This window comes from Euphorbia lathyris, chromosome 3 (genome assembly GCF_963576675.1).
Source record: "Euphorbia lathyris chromosome 3, ddEupLath1.1, whole genome shotgun sequence".
Lineage (NCBI taxonomy): Eukaryota > Viridiplantae > Streptophyta > Magnoliopsida > Malpighiales > Euphorbiaceae > Euphorbia > Euphorbia lathyris.
In genome coordinates, this window is record NC_088912.1 from 5,164,139 (window position 1) to 5,183,011 (window position 18,873).

The 18,873-nt window shown below is 35.2% G+C and overlaps 1 long non-coding RNA gene across 9 annotated transcripts; it reads right to left on the reverse strand.

The window, feature by feature from the left end:
- Window positions 1-2,396: 2,396 nt before the first annotated feature.
- On the reverse strand, window positions 2,397-17,728 carry LOC136224942 (uncharacterized). Of its 9 annotated transcripts, XR_010686700.1 has the most exons (9): window positions 17,437-17,728; window positions 17,261-17,339; window positions 16,523-16,609; window positions 16,101-16,173; window positions 5,152-5,234; window positions 4,540-5,068; window positions 4,406-4,437; window positions 3,642-3,799; window positions 2,397-2,710 (listed from the first exon to the last, which is right to left on the reverse strand). It is a non-coding gene; the product is annotated as an uncharacterized lncRNA (long non-coding RNA). The 9 variants fall into 9 exon arrangements; XR_010686703.1 differs by having other exon boundaries at window positions 4,406-5,064; XR_010686702.1 differs by lacking the exon at window positions 4,406-4,437.
- Window positions 17,729-18,873: the final 1,145 nt, after the last annotated feature.

Consider the following 18,873-nt stretch of genomic DNA (forward strand, 5'->3'; position numbering starts at 1 on the left):
GATGACTAACCTCTTTACTCCTTCCCAAAGTTTGAAGAATTTGAGTCTGAGAATAACCCTAGGGAGCGTCTTTGGCTTCAAACAAAGGATTAATCATATCCATATTGTTAACAATAGGATCAACAGGTTCTAGGTCTGGCATTTCCAACTCAGATTGCTCATTAGTAGGACCAGGTTCTTGATTTTCCCCTGCTAGAAGAACCCTATACCTAGATCCCGAGCATCCATATGAAGGATTGCCAGAGACATCACAATTCTTCTGACTAGGCAACTCCTTCCTTCATGCATCCTTCTGGATTAAACTCTGATTACTAGCAATGTCAGGAGGAAGATTATGGGCCACTGGAGCACGCGTCCTTCTTCTCCCGAAACGCTTGGCGACCATCCGAGGACCAAAGTTTCTCCCATCCCCTTGGATCTCCTCTTCCCTAACCAAAGCAGGCTCCGCAACAACCTCGCATTCCTTCTTCTTTTTAGGGCAACCCTCATAGTTGTGCCCAAATAGCCCGCATTCATAACAGATATTATGAATCCCTTCATACTCAATGAAATAGATAGTATTTTGTAGACAAAATTTGGACCGAAGGGGTTTTGCTAGGTCAATATCAATACAAACCCTGGCAAACTTACATCTCTCAGCACCAATAGTGGTTTTATCCACATGGTGGACCTTTCCAACAAGCCCAGCAATCTTTTTTAAGAAGATTTCATTATAATACTCAATCGGAAGGCCTGGGAATCTCACCCAAGTTAGAATCCTGTTAATTGAACAATCGTTTGGGTTAAAATTAGGGACCCAATGCCTAATGGCAAGAACATGGTTAGATATGATATAGGGTCCACCATTGATAACCGCTTCATAATCTTCGGCCTGTGTAAAATTAATGACATAGTAATCATTTTCCAAGTCCGTGATAGTGACTTTCCCTTTTTTTGCCCATTGAGCACGAATTCTCTGTGCAAGAGGTAATTCCTTAGTAATAATTCAATGTCAACCATACACATTATTGGAAAGACAACCTTCATTATAGATGTAATATACACAATCAATTAAAAATTAGATGTCAATTTATGGAAGATGATTGGTGTTAACAAATAAATATATATAATTGAAATTATTTGATTGAACGGATGTATTGCACTGAGAGTATAGTAATTTTTTTTGAAGGGTTTCACAAGAGAAGACTCACACAAGTAAATTGCATTAATAGTCACTGCAATCTTAGATCGATCTTTTAAAAGTTATTAACTTCATGTCTGTAATGTTCGGGTCAAGAGGAGATAGAGAAGATGAGTGATTAAGAGCACATGCGTGCTTTCTACAACCCTCAGTTTTATTAGTTTTAAGTTTTTTTTTTTTTGTTAGTGAGAAAAAGTATGTAACCAAATAAAGTAAGAAACTAATTTAAGTTATATACTCCATAGTGGTCAGGTGTAAACAATTTTACAATTTTTTTTTATTGGAACTAGGTGTGATGCTCCTGGGACAGGGAATCCCAACTAGGTTGGCACCCCCTGCTAATCCAAGAACACCGAGCCTGCTTTATTGAAGAAGAAAAGAAAAAAATAAGTTCGAACAAGGGAAGTTAAAAGAACATCTAAGCAACCCGATAAACAGTACGGTTGATAAAATTCTCATTAACAAACTCTAAACAAGCCGCGGGAGGAGAGTCCCACCATCTAGGATCTTGACTTAAACGGCCCAATTTGCACTACAAGAAATTTGATCTATAACGAGAGGTAATCCTGTCATTAATTATATAAATACCGTCGTTATTAAATTATAACGACCGTATATACCGTCGTCGACCCTCGTTAAAACCTTTGACGTTAAAGGTATTAGCGACAGTATACCATATCCCGTCGTTAAAACTAAACAACGACGGTATGCAGCTTATCCTTCTTGCACAATAATTAGGACGGTAATGACCGTCGTTATTAACAGATTTCACTGTCGTTATTAAGACATTTTAGTGAGTGAATATACGGTCGTTATTTACATAATTCACCATCGTTATTATGATATTTTAATGAGTGAATGTACGGTCGTTTTTCTATCTTCACTGTCGTTATTATTAAATTTTAACCGTCGCTATTATTAAATTTTAATGAGTGAATAAACAATTGCTATTTCAACAATTCACCGTCGTTATTATTACATTTTAATGAGTGAATAGGCGATCATCGTCGTTATTATTACATTTTAATGAGTGAATAGGCGATCATCGTCGTTATTATAACATTTTAATGAGAAAATAAACCATCATTATTATAACGTTTTCATGAAATGATAGTTCCAACTACAAAATTGGTAATTATTTCACGAATTAATGCGATGACATAATAATTATCTAAATATTTAACACAATAAATACAAAGTCAATAAATGAAACATAAATTCAATAAAATATGACCAAATTTGTCATTTATTGAGAACAGAAGTGCCAAACTATGAACCCAAATGTGTCCTTGTTCTTTCTAACATAGTAAAACAATTCAACTTGTTTCGTACAAAACATGATAGAATCAAATGTATAGACAACCTCCATAACATCTGGAAAGCTACTTCAATAATTTGTTCAAAATCTCTTCTCAGATGAACAATCCAACTGATAATGCTAGAGACTTTTGATAATTTAAAGAATTAGGGCCATGGTTATGCGCATCAAGGAGTGAACTCTCAGCTTAAACGCTGAGTTGAGGTTACTCGCTGCCAAAAGAGAAGATTTAGGTTGTTAAACGAATAACAAAAGCTCGAAAAACTTGCATTTTTTTAGCTTAATAGATTTTAATATTGCATACTAATAAAACTGGAAATCTATGAATTGCATTTGAATATCATATTTTCTCGTGATCATGAGATAGCTCTGATAAAACTAAATGTTTGTATCAGAAACATTATCAGTGCAGACTTGTCTGACAAACAGAGTCTGTTAAAAATAGATAAATTAAGGCATGCAAGATGCAAGTCTGCCTAACTGATTATACAAATTTTAGAATTTTTAAACAAAAGTATTAGATACCGGTGCAGACTTGTCTGACAAAATAGAGTCTACTAAGAATAGATAAATTAAGGCATGCAAGATGCAAGTCTGCCGAACTGGTTATACAAATTTTAGAATTTTTAAACACAAATAGTTTTGAAAATTAGCAATGACTTCTCAAAGCTGAATATATTCTAAGCCTGAGTACTCAGACCCTTCAAGACATGGTGAAAGGTAACGCACTAGAGAAAGCAATTTGGACATGGTCCCAACCTTGAGCAAATCTCCTTCAAGTTTACCATCTTCATTGACAATAATATAAAACAAACTAAAGATTTTTTTTTCAATATCTCTTCCATCTCAAGCCAATTAAATTGGCAAGGGAAGGCTTGCCCCCAATACACCCTTGTGGTGGGACCCCTCCCCGGACCCTCGCTCAGCGGGGACGCGTAATGCGACCGGGCCGCCCTTTTTTATCTCTTCCATCTCAAGATCCATATATTTGACAAATTATCTATCATCCAAATATGCATCTATCAACTAGCAGGATATTAGTGTACAAACCATCAGATGTGACTAAGCTAAAGATCAAACACAACATGGATCATGTGACATAATGGTAGCATTAAAACAAGACAGGAAGATCTTTACACTCACCTGGTATTCGATGAAGGGTCACAACAGAGTTGTGCAAAAGCAATTAAGCTCGGATTAGAAGAAAAAGTATTGACCAACTGATCAACTGTACCAGAACCCATTTCACTTTGACCTCTGGAAATTGAATTGCATGTTCTTGTATTCGTCAAACCAAGTACCTGATAAAAGAAAATTAGGCAAATGCTCCATAACAAGGCATGAATGAAGGAAAGGGTGAACTAGTGATGAAAAAAGAGAGCATAACTACATAGTGCATTGCACGTGATAACAGTGACTGGTGCCCTATGGGATTATTCACATATGAACAAGCTCCAACTTTTCGTTTAATATAGAGAAGAAGATAATTAAATGGGTCTTTCTTGTCTCCAAAACTCCACCAAGGTTTATCTGTCAATTAGTAACCTAGGTTTATCCCAATATCTTACAAATAATGTGAAATAGAAGTAATGGCACAACAATATCCTCCGACCTTCAGGAAGAAGCTCTACTGCTTGAGTGCTATAATGAACTTAATTTCTCCTTAAAATTATCTTCGATATCATTTTCAGCCTTTCAATTTGCAGGTAAAGTAGACACATTTCACATTCCATATGCTTTTGAATGTAAAGGCATGAAATAATGAGTGATCATCATTTAATCAAGCATCTAATTCAGATAGTTTATGAGTCTGTTAATGAGTGATCATATTGATAAGAATTGGATCAGAATTGACAATAATAATTTTAATTTGCAACCATTCAATCTAATTATGATTAAGGATTTACCTTGAACTTTGACTTGTTTTTAGCTTCCGCTTCTAATACACAACACGAACATGCAGTAGTCGAAACTTGGATCAAATGCTAATAATTAACTGGCAATTAATCAATAACACTAGGGGGTATAATTAGGATTTTACCTAGAAAATTTGGTGGGATTGTTCTGCTTCTAATCCACTTGACAAAAGTAAGCTTTCTTAGAAACACGATTCAATGGTTAAATGGAGAACAAGGTCGGAGAGAATACAAGAGATTTGTAAAGTGGACGCAAATAAAATAATGAAGGAGATCAATGGCAGATAATAAAAACAGTTTAGGCCTTTTGCTTCTTTTTTTCCTGTAATAATTACTGTGTCTTTGAGCTAACAAAATGGAGAGGAAAAAATGAATAGATTTGGAAAAGATGACATCAATTAGTTCCACGGCATATTACAAGTTCCCAAGCTCCATTATATGCCAAGAAGCTTTGAAAAACACATTAGGGGGTCCTTAATTTTTCATTGTTCGGTGCATTAAACTTCCCAAATATGTTCAATGTAATTTGACATAGGATTAAGAAGCCTCCAATTACCGAACCTCCAACAGTTAGCCAATTTATGCTTCTTTTGCCTCCTCTTTTATTATTATCTCCTCATTGTTATTGTTCTCAACCTCCCCATCTGATCCTTCCTATCCAATCATTCCACATACATTTAGATAACAAGGGAACTTTTGGTTACATTTTAGAAATCAGATAACTAATGATTCCTTACCTCAATCTTAGACTCTGCTGGCTCATTCCTCATATTTGAGATAACAATTCAAGAGACATCAGTCGCCAACATCGCTAATGTCACTGCACACCAGATAAAAAAAACATATATATGTAAAATATAAAAAGATTGAAATGCGTTTCCAAAAGACGAAAACGTTTCAGTATCTGAACTCTTTAACAGAAAATTAAGTTTATAATTTCCTAAATATTTTAGTTGGTATGCAAGATACTGAGAAGTAAAAAGAAACCATAAAACAAAATGTCATTTTCATTAGTCATATAGTTCTTCCACTTAAATTTATAGACAAGTGGTCTTTGCAACTATTTATATTAGAACATATTAGTCTTTGCAATTATATCATGATGAAAAGAAAAATAAATTACATCAATCCAATACTAGGTTCCATACGGCAACATTAGTCAAGGACCAAAAAAAGTCTCATAATCTTTGAAAATCAAATAATTAAATTTCATAGTTGTAAAAGGAAATAGATCAAACACATGGTGGGTACCCAAATATTAGTTGATATAGCCATGGAAACCATTACATGTACGAAAATAAGTTCCCCTGTTAAGAGAAGAAAGAACCCAATTTGCAATTCAAACACGGAGAAGTAATGTTATTTTATGTGGACTTCAATTTAACATCAGCATACACTTAGTAGTGCTATCGGATTTAACAATTAAGCAGCTTCAAAACCTAGTATACCAACAAAAAGAAAATCTCAGATACAATTATTTTCTGAATAGATTAGATATTCCGTGACTACAAATTATGGAAATGCACAAACTTAACTAACATACCTCAAGAGAGAAGGATGACACGAAAGGCTGCACTAACGACAAAAGAAGGTTAACCAGTTCTGTATAAGAGCTGGTTTACTACAAGTTCTGTTATAAAGAACTGGTTCCAGTAATTTTTATTCGTTCAGGTTAGGTCTCAGTTCAGATCACTAACTACGGTAACAAATTTGAACACATTTTTACTTAAATATTCATTAATCAAAGGATTATATGCGTCTCTGATCAAGATAAGTAATAAAAAGATGATCGTTTTGTGTTTTCTAATTTATTTAGTTCTTTTTTACCTCAACTGTTTCTTCCATGTATATATTTGAACCCATAAAGAAGTTATTAGCAATTTATGTCGTTGATTCATAGTTCTGTATAACAGAACTCGTAGTAAACCAGTTCTATTATACAGAACTGGAACCAGTTACAACTGGTTCCAGTTCTGAACTGGTTCCAGTAACTAAACTAGTCATAATAGTCATGCTGCAAGAACGAATAGTTGGGTTCATGTGTAGATTATTATTAGATTATATTAAGATATATTTTATATACAAGGGTATATATGTAATTCAGTTAAGTGGTATGTAATAGTATAAATACATTTGTATTCTATTAATAAAATTAAGTGAGTATTATTTACTTTTACCATTGTTTACATGGTATCGGCGCAAAGTTTCTTTTCTCTCTCACTCTTATAATAAAATCACATAGTTTACAGGATTTATTCTGAAATTTTCCTCCATCACTAAAGGATGAATTCGGAAATTTCACTATACTGCTAATATGGCAAAACGACTTTGAGTCGTTGGAGCTGTGCCTATCGCGTTTCTCGCGACTACCTCGGGAAATCGTTTTCCTGTCCAATACAGTTCGCTTTCTCTGTTTTCTCAATAGTGAACCGGCGATGGGACTCGATCTCTTCTTTATCTCAGCAGTCAATTAGTTATTATCACAGTTTCCTTCATCTTCGGTGTTTCTTCATCTGCGACTCGCGGTTTTTTCTTCGTCTGTGATTTCTGCTTCTGATATCTGCGTGGTATTACTTCATCTTAATTCAACAAGTTATCTGGTATTTCACTGGTCTTTTACTTGTTGCTTGTGCTGCTGTCTACTAGAATCTCTGTTGATTACTCGGATTCATCCTGCAATCTCGTTTTCTCGGATTCACTGGTATTGCAATTTCTTGGTCTCTGTTTCTCTGGTGTTCTATTTCTCTGGTTTTCTGGTGATTTGTCCTTGGCTGCTGTTTGTGTTTTGATCTCATCTTCTTTCAACAACAATTATCTCATATGGATTCTCAAGGTTTTGTTGAGCCTGGATTTGTAGACTTTGAGGTCGGCGAGCTCTCGTCCGATTCCTCACAGAAACTTCCTTCTAATGGTTCTGAGAAACAAAAATCAGGTGGTAAAGCTCCCGATCGCTCTTTTATTCTTAAGGAGAAAGCTCACACATATGTTTCTGGTGAGTCTTCTAATCCTAAACTGCCTAAACATTCATTACATGCATCTTTTGTACAAGATGAGTATACTCAGTCTCTTCTGCTTACTACGGCGGATAATCCCGGGATTTGCCTTGTTACGGCTCCCTTAACCGGTACGAACTACATAACTTGGAGTAGGGCAATCTTACTTGCCCTCTCCACTAAAGAGAAGTTGAATTTTGTTCTTAACGATGATTTTACTCCTGCTCGTACTTCTCCTGAGTATCCTCAATGGAAACGAGCAGACTCTATGGTTATCTCATGGCTTTTTAATTCTATTTCTCGTGATTTGGTTGACGGTTTTATGTTCACATCTTCTGCTCGAGCTCTTTGGAAAGAGCTGGAACAACGATTCGGAGGTTCTAACAGACCTCTACTCTATCAGTTGAAACGTGACATAAATGGTCTCCGTCAAGGCAGCCTCTCTGTTGCAATCTATTTCACTAAGCTGAAAAGATTATGGGATGAATTAGCATATATGTGTCCCCTTTCTGTTTGCACTTGTGAAGCTTCTGAAATGTGTGTTTGTCTATGTGTTAAGAAAGCATATGATTCTTATAATGCTGATCTTCTAGTTCAGTTTCTCATGGGTCTTCGAGATGAGTATTCACATGTGAGACATCAGATGTTGAAAAACAGAAAGAGGTATATTCTGATGTTTCTCAATTAGAGATTGCTGCCCACACTTCTCATAACAAATCTGCTGTTATTCCGTCCTCCACTCCTACTCGGGGACAGAAACGAGATTCCGGTAATAAAGCTGATCGATTTTGCACTCAGTGTAACAAACCCGGTCATGAGAAGGACACTTGCTTCAAACTTCACGGTTACCCGGAGTGGTTTCAGGATTTTAATAACAAAAAGAAGGCTAAATCTTCTAAACCAAAGGCTAATTGTGTGTCTTATTCTACTGATACTCCTATGGATTTTTCAGATTCTGAAGCTTATGAGAATAAGGAGAATCATAATTCTGCAAACTTCTCTATGCCTCCGGCCGGGTTTTGCTCAAGTTGTTCAAAATGAAGTTCAGAAGCTTATGAAAAGCAAAGGAAAAATGAATCATGGTGATGATGGTACTTCTTCATCTCCTACACCTTTTGCCAACTTTTCTGGTTTTGCAGGTATTACTTTTCCTTTTGTTTTTAATGCAAATATGAACATCCCTCCTTTTTCTCCATCAGTTTTTACCTCCGATTTTCCTTATTGGATTATCGATACAGGAGCTACTTCTCACATGAGTAGTCATCTTACTCAATTTACTAACTACAAATCTATCAATTCCAATAATTTGGTACATTTACCTGATGGTTCCAAAAGTATCATCAAACATGTTGGTTTGGTTACTATTGGACCTAATTTTACACTACAGAATGTTCTTCACATTCCTACTTTTACACATAATTTGTTATCTGTTGGCAGATTGATACATGATTCACAGTTGGTGATTAAATTTTTGTCCAATGTTTGCCTATTTCAGGACCCACTTACTAATCGTCTCCTCGTTGTTGGATTTTTCCATGGAGGACTCTACTATCTTACATCTCATTCTTTTACGCATACTGTTTTAGAACTATTTTCTAGCAATATTACGGCAAATGTTGTAACTCATTCTCCTACTGCCGATTTATGGCATCAACGTTTAGGACATGCTTCTGTTTCCAAGTTACAACATATTTCTGCTATTTCTACTCTATCAAATAATTTGTCTTGTTCTGTTTGCCCTTTGGCCAAACAACAACGACTTTCTTTTTCTCGTATTCCTATTTCCACCATTGCTTCATTTGAATTGTTCACTAGTACAGAAATGGCCTATAGCCACGCCTAATTAACCACGGTTGTTTAAAAAACCATGACTAAAGGTGTTTAGAGTCGGTTGTTAGAAAGAACTGACCCTAAAGATACCTTTTTAGCCACGGTTTATTATAAAAACCGACTTTAAATATCAAAAATAAAAAATGTGTGTTTTTGTGGGTTTTTAGCGTCGGTTTTCCAACAAAGAGATGCCAATAACCCTTTTATTGGCGTCGGTTATGCTTGTAACCGACGCTAATGACCCCTTTAGAGTCGGTTTTTCAATAACCGACTCTGAAGACCCAATATATATTAAAAAATCAGACTATTTTCCACTCTTGTTCTCGCCTTTCTTATCTTTGGTTGTGCGAAGAGCCCCAAAGACCTTAGATTAAAAAAAAAAACGATCTTCTTGTCTTTCTTCTCTGTTTGCGCGAAGAACCGATTTCCCCAATCTTATGTTCTTTCTTCTTGCTTCTGCGATTAAACCCTAAACCATTTATTCCTTCTGTGATTAAACCCATTTCATTGCGGGAAGAACCCTAGACCCATTTCGTTCGAGTTTGAGTTTGCTTGAGATCCTTCAGCTGCTTGAGTTCGTTCGAGTTGGCTTGAGTACCTCCGCCTGCTTGAGTTCGTTCCATATAGAGTTGGAAAAATTTTTATGTTCGAAATCATGCCAGGGCAACTGTACCTTTACTTTGGAGCTGTGTACAGGTTTCATAATTTTTACTTATTAATTTGTACATATAGTCTTCCTCTGTCCTATAATTGTGTTTGTTTGGTTGCTCATCTGACCTTACCTCAATAAAGCTTTAGGTTATCTTTAGGTAATTTTTTCATTTTGTTCATATAAATAACAGTTTGATCCATTTCTATGCTTCTTGCGGTTCTTTGAATTCGGTACGCAATATGTTTGATAAACTGCCTGAGAGAAGTGTTTTTTCCTGGAATGCTATGATTGACGCCCTTGTCCAAATTGGTGAGTTTGAATCTGTATTGAAATTGTTTGTTCAATTACAAGAATTGTTTAAGCCTGATAGATACTCAATGCTGAGCATTTTAAATGCTTGTGCTGGTTTATGTGCTTTGTCTTTGGGGATGTGGGCTCATGCTTATTTGTTGAGAAAGTTTGATGTTGAAGTAGCTATGGATATTTTGGTGTGTGTATTGTTTAGAGGATATGTACTGTAAATGTGGATCATTAGATATTTAAACCAAGCATGCCTATGAAACCTAATGATGTTATTTGGAGGAGTCTTCTTTATTCTTGCTGTAAGAAAAATGCAAATGTGAACTAAGAGAAGAAATGACGAGGCAAGTCCTCTATTATTTTAGGGAAGGTGAGTCTTGTGAAAAGTGATTACAAAATGGACTTTCTGATGCGCAAAGTGCACAGTAACGTCTGCACTTGAGAAGGCTAGAGGCTAGCTGTTTCTGTAGTTTTAAGGACACCATTGTTCCTGTTTGTTTCCTGGCAGAGTTGTTGCAACCAGAGGACAAAGCTTTACATATAATTGATTTTTTGTTTTTGAAAATCATGTGACACGCTAAGCTTAAGTCCTGTTTATAAAGGTTTTAAAACTCAGAGGACTTTACAACATTTTTTGTTGTGTACATTCACATCCTTGTTTTTTACACACATGAGAAACACCTTTTCATGAACTAAACCTTGTTTGATAACTTTATATCTATGCTAGTATGCTTAGGTCCTAAGTTGCAAAATTTTCCACCTTAAGGGACCTAACTGAACTTCTGTGATTTTCTAGTATTTCATAGCAACTGAACTTTTGTGCTTTGATGTTGTTGTGTTAGTATATCTTATTTTGTTCTGTTAGTTTGCAAATTGAGACAAAATGTCAAATATCATAGGGGCAATGTATCCAATCCATTTAGAAAAGCTTAAATATCTGCATCTAAATACATAATTAATATTACTTAAGAGGTCTCAATGGTGTTTATTTTTCAGAGTGATGAAAAATTTGTAAGAAGAGGAAGAAAGATAAAGTGATAAGAAACAGAGGAGAAGCAGAGAAAGTGAGAAATTGTCAATTAAAATAGTATTTATTTTTCAGAGTGATGAATGTTGAACACAAATCTAAGAGTTATAGACTTAAACGAGTCAACATTAGGGAAGACTTGTGAAATGGGTTGTAGACTTGAATTATTAACCACACAATCATGCAAAATACATCGACAAACTAGGCTCTGTAGAATTACAGCGACGTAGACATATGTGAATAGCATTGGTTTATGTTCATTTTTAGGTGACATTATATATTTTTATTATAAAAAATAGCAGTGTCTGTCAATTTCTGTATTCTTTATGGTTACATCTGTGCCATTTCATAATGCATGTTGGTTCACCAATGTATTTCTCTTATAATCATGCCATTGACTAGATCACCACTTCATGGCTTGCCATGTCCAAAAAGTCTGATTTTTTTCTTATGTCTTATATGTCCTTTTACCTTGATTAGATAGGAGATTTTCTTTTTCAAGAGACAATAAGAATAAGTTCTTTTACTATGGAAAACTTTCATCCCATAATCTATTTATGCATATTTGTTGGAAACTAACTTTAGAAGTGTGGTTTCTGAGGTCATAATGAATAGAATTACTAAAATATAAATGGACCTTTCTTAATGGCCATAATTACATCCTTTCGGGTTTATTGTGTTAGATGGTAAATAAGTATCTGCAAACTAAGTTCACCTTTCTCAATTCCATTTTAATTTATTTGAGAGTTGATGTTTCTCAAATTGTAAGTTCTCCTTTTTTGTTATTCCAATGTCTTTGTTATTGATGATGTTTCTCAATTCTAAGTTCTCTTTTTTTTTTGTTAATTTGCTTATGGAAATGTATTGTTAATAACTTGTATTTATGTCTTTTCATTTTCATTTGTCTAAATTGTGGTTCATGTTACTGTCAATTGTTAATTTTTGTTGACTTGAACTGGTTTATTATTGTGGTTTATGTCTTTTCATTTTTATTTGTCTTAAATGGTGCAGATTAGAAACTGGTGATTTTGTTTAGTTGACAGATTTATGTTTAGTTGGCAGTTGGTGTTTATGGTCAACTTGGAGGGGCTGTCAATGTATTATGCCAAAAACTTCTGTTCAAAATATCACAAAATACGTCTTGTTAATACTAAGGATTTATAGCTTTTGAGCTTTTCAACTTTCTTTAAAGTGCATACATATGTTTTACTCATCTAATACGTTTTATAGCTTTTGAGCTTTTCAACTTTCTTTAAAGTGCAAATACTAAAGACAACAACATTGGAATGATATCTGGGTGTCCTTTAGATGGTAGAATTGTAGATTTCTACTCCTGCAAGAATTATTTTGTTCATAAATGATTATCAAATTCTATCGAGTTCCACTCATAGTGATTATTTGTCAAATAATGGCTGGTTATTTTCTAATTGTAAATTTAATATTGTGGTCTAAATCTTCATACTTAACAGCATGCAGAAATATATGGGTTGCAAAGGAGGATGTTTAGGAAGCAAGAGCCGATCAGCCTGCTGAAGTTGTTGATAATGCTTGTAAAGACTTGGTATTTAAATTTCTGCTTTAAGTATCTTTAAATTTTGGACTAATGCATGTTTAAAACCTATCATAGCATCAGTTAAAGGCATCATTACAAAGTTCTATTTAAGTAATATGTTATTAGTTTATAATTTGTTTATGATGCTAAACCTAATTGTTTGTGGCCTGTTACTTGGTCATGATATTAATAGATTCAACCTTGGATTGGACATGCTTGCACATTAGGTGAAAACTATATGTTCGATAGAAATTTTGATTTTAAAGCGTTTCACCTTTTGCCCACAATTATGTCGGATTTCAAAGTTGTAACACTTATGCTTGATTATATTTTAATATTAGAGCTCCATTCAATCCAAAATATTTTATTTTATTCTTTTAATTAAAAACATATCATTGGCCATGGTTGTTAGAACAACCGACTCTAATGATCAGAACATTAGAGTCGGTTGTTACAAACAACCGTGGCAAAAACGCAAGGTATTAGAGTCGGTTATTTGTAAAAACCGACTCTAATGCTCCTTTGGCCACGGTTGAACAACCGTGGCTAAAGACGCCAAGCATTTACCACGCCCCCCTTTGGCCACGGTCGTACAACCGTGGCTAATGATGGTAAATGACCGTGGCCATAGGCCATTTCTGTACTAGTGGTTACATATTGATCTATGGGGGCCATATAAATTGCATTCTTTAACTGGAGCAAAATACTTTCTTACTATTGTTGATAATTTCACACGTGCAACGTGGACAATTTTACTCAATACTAAAGATCAAGTTTTTTTCGCTATTTCATCTTTTGTCTCCCTAATTGAAACTCAGTTTCAGGTGAAAATTAAACAAATACGTACCGATCATGGTACTGAATTTCTTAATAAAACTTGTTTCGAATTTTTTCATTCCAAAGGTATTCTAGATCAGAAATCATGCGTGTATACGTCTCAACAAAATGGCATTGTTGAACGCAAACATAAACACTTGCTTGAAATTACTCGGGCACTTCTTTTTCATGCTTCTTTACCTAAGCAATTTTGGGGAGACGCTTTATTGACAGCCACATACCTTATAAATATCTTACCTACTCCTTTGTTAAATTGGTTATCACCATATGAAAAATTACATAATAAAGTTCCACCTTATGGTTTTTTAAAGACCTTTGGCTGTCAATGCTATTTTTCTAATCTTCATCCCTCTCGGGACAAATTGGATCCACGTGCATTTTTCGGAATTTTTTTGGGATACGCTCTTGACCATAAAGCATATAAAATTTATAATCCTTTAACTAAAAAAATTGTCATTTCACGAGATGTGTCTTCCATGAAACTATTTTTCCATATTCCTCTATTCCTACTACTACACCTCCTACATCTTCTTTACCATTACCTACATTCTTTCCTTACCCGGATCCTCCTACTCCGCTCACCCCTATTACCAATTCTTTACTACTTGACCCGGATTTTCATACTCCGAACATTTCTACACCCACTTCTTTACCACCCAACTCTTCCTCTTTACCTCATGATTCTCTTACTTCTCCCATTAATTCACCCTCACCTATTTTGGAACACTCTCCTGTTCTTTCTACAATTCCTACCTCATCTCCTATGAATGCAATTTCCTCTTTACCCTCTTCCTCAGCTAATTCTCCTGTTTCTTTACCCAATTCTACACTACCCTCTTCTTCTTCTATTGTCCCATTATTCGTTCCCCATTCCCCTACTCCTCTTATTCCTTGTAGCACACGTGGTCGTCCATTAAAACAACCTTCTTGGTTGCAAGATTTTGTTGCTCATACCACTACTCCTTCATCTTCCATTCTTCCATGTCTACCACCATTCAGTGTTCAACATTCTAGTTTCCTTTCTACTATTGATTCTAATGTTGAACCTACTACTTATCAACAAGCCTGCTCTAATCCTAAATGGGTTCAAGCTATGGAAGATGAATTACGTGCTTTGGAAGAAAATAATACTTGGGATTTAACTACTCTTCCTAAAGGAAAAAAGGCTATTTCTACTCGATGGGTTTTTCGTATTAAACGAAAGCCTGATGGTTCTATTGATCGTTATAAGGCTCGATTAGTAGCACGAGGGTACAATCAAATTCAAGGTATCGACTATACTGAGAGTTTTTCTCCAGTTGCTAAAGTTGTTACTGTTCGTTTAATGATAGCCTTTGCTTCGGCTCATACTTGGCCCATACATCAACTAGACATTAATAATGCTTATTTACATGGCTTTGTGGATGAAGATATTTATCTTCAACCCCCTAATGGGTATTCCAAAGCTCCACTCGGCCAGGTTTGTAAATTACGCAAATCTCTATACGGTCTTAAACAAGCCGGTCGTCAATGGAATAAAGAACTTACCTCTCAACTTATTGCATATGGCTTTAAACAAACATCTTGTGATCATTGTCTTTTCACTTATGATCATTCTGATACTTTCCTTGTTCTTATTGTCTATGTTGATGACATTCTTATTACTGGCAATTCTTCGGATGGTATTCAGAATGTTAAAAATCATTTACATTCTCTTTTTACCATAAAGGATCTCGGTCCTGCCAAGTATTTTTTGGGAATTGAGTTAGCTCGGGACACTAATGGTATTTTTTTGTCTCAACGCAAATATATCTTGGACTTATTATCCGATGCGGGACTTAAAAATGCAACTCCTTCTCCTTGTCCCATGCCACCTGGTCTCATCTTAGATTCTGACCTTGGCACTCCAATTGATTCTCCCGATCAATATCGTCGTTTAATCGGTCGATTATTATATATGAATTTTACTCGTCCCGATATCAGTTTTGCGGTTCAACAATTAAGTCAGTTCATGGCAAAACCATGCACTCACCATCATGATGTCGTACTTCATCTTCTTCGGTATCTTAAGGGTACTATTCACTACGGTCTTTTTTATAGTGCTTCCGCTGATTTTCGTTTAACTGCTCATTGTGACGCAGACTGGGGACGTTGTAAAAAATAGCGCCGTTCTGTTAGTGATTTCTGTATCTTTTTGGGCACTTCTTTAATATCTTGGAAAGCCAAGAAACAGTCCACTGTTAGTAAGTCTTCCGCTGAAGCCGAATATCGCAGTATGGCAAGTATGAGTTGTGAATTGAAGTGGTTGTCTTACTTACTTCGTGAATTTCATATTCCTTTACAACTACCAATTCCTCTTCATTGTGATAACAATGCCGCTATTTATATTGCTTCGAATCCAGTTTTTCACAAACGTACCAAACATCTAGATATTGATTGTCACATTGTTCGTGAACTATTACTTTCTGGTTTTCTTTCCACCCCTCGTATTAACACCAAACTACAACTTTGCTGACCTTTTTACCAAACCATTATATGCTCCCGCACTTCGTTCTTTCCTTCCCAAGCTGGATCTTGTTTCATCACAACCTGGGGGGGGGGGGTATTAGATTATATTAAGATATATTTTATATACAAGGGTATATATGTAATTCAGTTAAGTGGTATGTAATAGTATAAATACATTTGTATTCTATTAATAAAATTAAGTGAGTATTATTTACTTTTACCATTGTTTATACAGGAAACAAGAACACCATACTCTAACTATTAGACATGAAATTGCCACTAAACTTCAACAGTCTAATTACCTAAGTGAACAATAGAAAATGAATGTTTCTTCCAAAATTAAAGATTCTTCCACTTAAATTACTATGTGACTCCATCCGTATGAAAATTATAAACTTCATTAAAGGGTAATATCAGCTAAACTGCAAACCTGATTTAGGTAAAGTCTAGTTTTAACAATACTAGATCTCCCAGCATTTTTGAGAAAATGCAGCTAAGCTTTTACGAGTCAAGTATCCTGCAGGAACACACAGGCACAAAAAAAAAGGGAACATCTAAAACTGAACATAAAAATAGCCTAATACATCAATTGAAGGAAAATTTGGTATTTTGACTTTTCCAAGTTAATTGATCTAATATGATTGCTATTCTCTTCAGCTCTTCTAGCTTTAGAAACCTCATGCTATGTTTCATTTATCTTAAAACAACACTCGTCCTCAATAATGCTTAGATAATTATGATGGAAACAGATAATACACAAAGTACTTATACATCTAATTATATGAAAAATCTCAAGCTAATGTATGCTCTGCATCTTAGCTAGAGAAAGAACAAATTTGATTATCTAAATAGTGCTTCAGTTAACTATTCAAGTAAAAAGTCCCCCAGCCACAAATTTAGCAATCAAGATGTACAGTCACAATAAAAATTGAATCTGCTAGCATAGCCTCATGTTTCTTAATATAAAGGAACTAGACCACAAATTCACCTAAAAACAATGTTAATATGAAGAATGAAGCTAGTCAAACCTAAAAGCAGTTAAAATTTGAACAAATGAAATAAAAACTAAGAAGCATAGAAGTGATGATAAAATCATGATCTAAACAGAGCTAAGCAACAGCAGTATTGGGAGTAGAATGTAGAGCGATTAGGAGGATAAATTGATTACCTGTAACAGAGATTGACCAGGCCGCTACAAAATCCTTTCTCTCTTTACTCTCTATGCAGAACCCTCATAGGCAGAAACCCTAAAACACATAGAACTAAGCTCAAAACACAGATAAAATTAGTAATCAAAACAGAGTATTAAGCAGTCAGCGTAAACCTAACAAATAATCGAAGTACCTGAGTGATATGAATGTCGGCTTGAACTGATTTTCTTGTGCTTCGGCACTGATTCTTATAAATCGGTAAAGGAGGAGGAGATGAAACTAAAGGTGTTGCGGGCGGTAGAGATGGTAATAGCGTGGGCGGCGGTGGATATGGTAATAGCCGGTGGTCCTGGTGGAATCGTTCATCTAGGAGGAATTGATAAAAAGGCTAAAGGATTGGGATAAGGGATTGAACAATTGTACAGAAACCAAACGGTTTTGGGATCGCAAATTTCATTAGCGCTCGAAAGGGTTTTCACTGACTCTAATTAAATTAGCGGGAGTAATTTTACCAAAATAAAATATAAAAGATATTGAAAAAGTATATATTTTTAATGTTTATTTTAGCTCCAAATACCCCCAAAACTTATTGGGAGGGTAGTTTAATAATAGTGACGGTTTTTTGTGTGGTTAATAAATGGTATATCAATAACAAGAGTAATATATATTAATAACAACAATTTTTATTTACGGTCGTTAATATTATAATTTTTAGCGAGGGTAATTTTTTACCCATGTAGAAAGGCATTTTTAACGAGAGTATCAAATGTACCTTCGTTAAATTTGGTCGTTATAGAATGAATTTCTTGTAGTGTTGGCAAGGCAATCAGCCACCTTGTTTCCTTCCCGATATATGTGTGTGGTTACCACTTGCATTTTATCCATTTTACTTAGGCAGTCCTCCCAATCCCATCTTAAAATCCACGGAACTTTCAGCGAGCGTGAACGTAACATATAGACCACATAGGCTGAGTCACTTTCGAACCACAGCCTGTACCAACCTCTTTCGAAAGCATATTTGACAGCAGTGATAGCAGCCTTTAATTCTGCAAGATAAGCTAGCGGAAGGGAAGAGGGGGACGTGAAAGCCCCGACTGGCTTCCTGTAGTTATCCCTGAAGACGCCACCATAGCCCGCCCTGTCGTTCAAAATTGAGGCATATGTGTTTGATTTGATCCACCCCTCAGACGGATGTATCCATCGAACTGGAATGATCTTCGAGGCCGGTGATAGTCGGGGAGAAATTGAAAGATTCTCTAGTATTTTCTGCTCTACACAAGAATTCCAAATAGTGCCTTTGTTTAACCCGTCGGCCTGTTTAATATGATACCACAATTTTACAAATTAACAAGCAAAAAGTGCTCACTAGGAGGGTGTTTGTTTCAGCTTTTCGGAGGAGCGTTTAGCGTTTCAGTGAAAACTGCAGCGTTTTGGAGCGTTTCACGAAAAACTCCTATTTGGAGCTTTTCATAAATAGCTGTTTGCAGTTAGTTGTTATTGACAGAATTATCCTTCTTATTTCCACAAAATATGTTTATTCTGTAACATTATTTATGTTTCTACAACATAATTACTGGAAAACAAGGTTTTGTTGCGTTCAATAAATTTTTTATTTTTTATATAGATTATT